Below are 3,051 nucleotides of genomic sequence, written 5' to 3' on the forward strand. Positions count from 1 at the left end.
AATAAAACCCCAGATTAGTATAAATGTGCTCAAATAATTAATCTGATATGTTTACATAGAAAATGAATAATAATACAAAAGTCAGACAAGAAAAGAGGACTTTTTTGGGCCATTGAATTTTCAAGTACTAACCCACAGAGTGGCAAGAAAGAACGACAAGTATGGCTCCAAGCTATGTAGCAACGCAACTATTGCCCCACTGTAAAAACATGCATACATACCTCTCAAATCAACAAGAGAGTTGTCTAATCCTTACACAAACAAAGAGTAAAGCTAAACTCTTTTTATTTACTTTGAAGATAAATAACTTACTGTAAGCACAGCTGACAAGTGCCCACTCTTTCTGTGTTTTTCTATAATCTCACTGCACTCTGACCCCCTCATTTTTCAGTTTCCGTGTCTATGATCTCTGTCTCTAAAATCCAGTGAGTGCCGTGCTGTGCTCTGCCATGTCAGCGCAGAGAACATGCTCTGTTTTGGGGTTAAACTCAGCTAATTGATAGCCATGTTAATCGATGACACAAATGATTATTCCTTAAATGTGTGTGATCAGTGTACATTGCCTGAGTGCGGGTGCATTATTATTGCAGTATACATGCCGACTCTGGAACAAAGTACGAAATAGCATGTTTTCATTTGGGCGAAAACAAATGCATTAATGGCAATATAAATCTCAACTGTTTTAATGTTTTATCTTTCAATTAACTTGCAAGTTCGATGGAATTACATTTTTTTTTCCACCCATATAGATTTTGACAGGAGAACCTGGGCCAACTACACACACTGGTTTTACCTGCCTCTACAATACAGTCAGTGATTGGAACAGCCAACACCCAGCAGCCCTTGATATGGACACGCAGTCTAATCAAGACGAGCAGCGTACGTGCCTAAAATCTTCACTGCTTCCTTAATGCCATTCCATCATTTATTGTGGCAGGTCCTTACTCTCACATCTGTATCGAACTAAACTCGGAGAGTAACTGTACGATAAAGAACAAATTCTGTTTCCTAATTTCAAAACTAGGACGTGATAGGAGAAGCGTCTATCATCATCAACGCTTTCTCCGAATTTTCTACATTTTTGCCAAAGGAATAACTGTTGGCAACAGGAAAATTATTTATGTTGACAAAGCTTGGTACTGCCAGTACATCTCATGCTTATTTTATCTGTCTGGTAGCCACTGACACAGGGTAAGCAAAGACAGTGAGATGAAGAAGTCTTTTACATTCACTTCATAGTCATGTTGCTACACCACTTCTTCATCGGTCACACCATTTCAGACAGCTGTCAAGTTGTTATTTTAAGTGTGTGCATTTACCAAAGCATTTGAAGAATTGTTTTTTTTCACAGGACATTTTGTTTTCATAATCTTAGTTTCATTTTCACATTGTCACCCCGATTCACACCCACATCAAACATTTTATCATCAACATTAATCAGCAGGGAATTATTTGTCTTTGTTGTGTGTTGCGTGACAGTGCCTAACCTGAAATAGACTATAATTTCTTTTGTAGTCTCTTTTTAATTAAATTTTAGTTCAGTTTTTTGATGAAAAATGTTGTCATTGTCTAATTTCTGACAATCGATATTACATAACTTTGTCCTTAAAATCTCTAAGTGAGATGCACTTTTACTATTTAGTGACATGTAGATTTAGTTCCTATCAAGTTTGAATGCTCCTAATGTTATATACATTTGTATATAACGTGTTATAATATTTGTTACATACAGTTGCTTCACTTTATGAGCTGTGCTGTGGTAACTTGATTTTCCGTGCCTGGTTATAAAAGTGTCTATCTAAATGTTCAGTTCATGTTTACATATATACTGTATAATTAGACACAACAAAGCATATTCAGAAAGGAGATTTTCAGGGTTTCAGTTATTTTTTGGCAGCATTATTGATCTGTGCATTCTTAAATCAGTCGAGCAGGCGAACAGTTATTTACCTTTGCACAGGAACAAAACAGAAACGAAACAACCTCAAAACTAATTAATGTGGTTGAGCAGCGCATTATACGTTTTCCAGTAACTGGCTTGTGTACAACAACAACAACAGGTACATTGCCTTGTACATGTCAGATGGCTACAGCTGTCTCTCAGTCTTAAATATAGACTGTGGAATGACCTAAAAAAGCAAATCCACCGCATCTCAACAGTCATGTTTGGCACAGACTAAGTCTACTGAATATGTCATGTTACAATAATCCTACATTGTACAGTTAAAATAGATGCAAGCAGAGACAAGGTCTTCTGACACATATCAAGAAGCTGTTTACTTCCAAATCGATCCCTCTGAGCTCTAATGCCCCTCAGGTATCGTTAGGTTTAGAACTAAAACTTAATGGTTACAGTCAAGGAAAGATTACCATCACGGCTAAAAAAAACATGAGGCTGCCCGGAACTATTAACTACCGAATGAATACATCCCGCGAAAACTGCTCACATTCTGGACATTACCCAAACAATTAGGGACACTGTGTCTTTTTTAAAAATTTTATTTTATTCTTGTTTTTTTCCTTTATACATTTTTTTATCTTTAGATTTTTCAAAAAAGAAATTCCATTGTTCTGTATTGCACTGGAGCAGAGGTATCAGAGACGGATATCTCAAAACATTAAAAACAAAAACAAAACCAAAACTTTCTAGATCCCACTATAGATAAGTGAGAGAGTATGCTCTTTTGTAATCTATGCAAACAAACCCTCTATACCCTGATAACTAACAAACATGTGGTTCTGAGAACAAAGAGCAGGTCAGATTTTCTCAGAAGGTAACACTTGTAAAAATCTGTATGTTTTTTTGTTTTTTTCATTTTGTAAGAAAACTGGATAGTTTAAGTACTCAAGGCTATGGTAGAGTATCAGATGACCTATTTGTTTCTGCTGAACACAGTCCATTAATCTTCATTATTCTCCATGCACGATACAAGTTTAATTCACTTGTTATGAGGAAGTAATTAGATTTTATTCATCTGATATGTCTGTAACTGGTCAAACCACAGGTTTGTGGAACTGTGCCAACTTTCTCTGTATAAAACCTTGTTGCAG

The sequence above is a fragment of the Toxotes jaculatrix genome, chromosome 21 (assembly GCF_017976425.1).
Source record: "Toxotes jaculatrix isolate fToxJac2 chromosome 21, fToxJac2.pri, whole genome shotgun sequence".
Classification (NCBI taxonomy): domain Eukaryota; kingdom Metazoa; phylum Chordata; class Actinopteri; family Toxotidae; genus Toxotes; species Toxotes jaculatrix.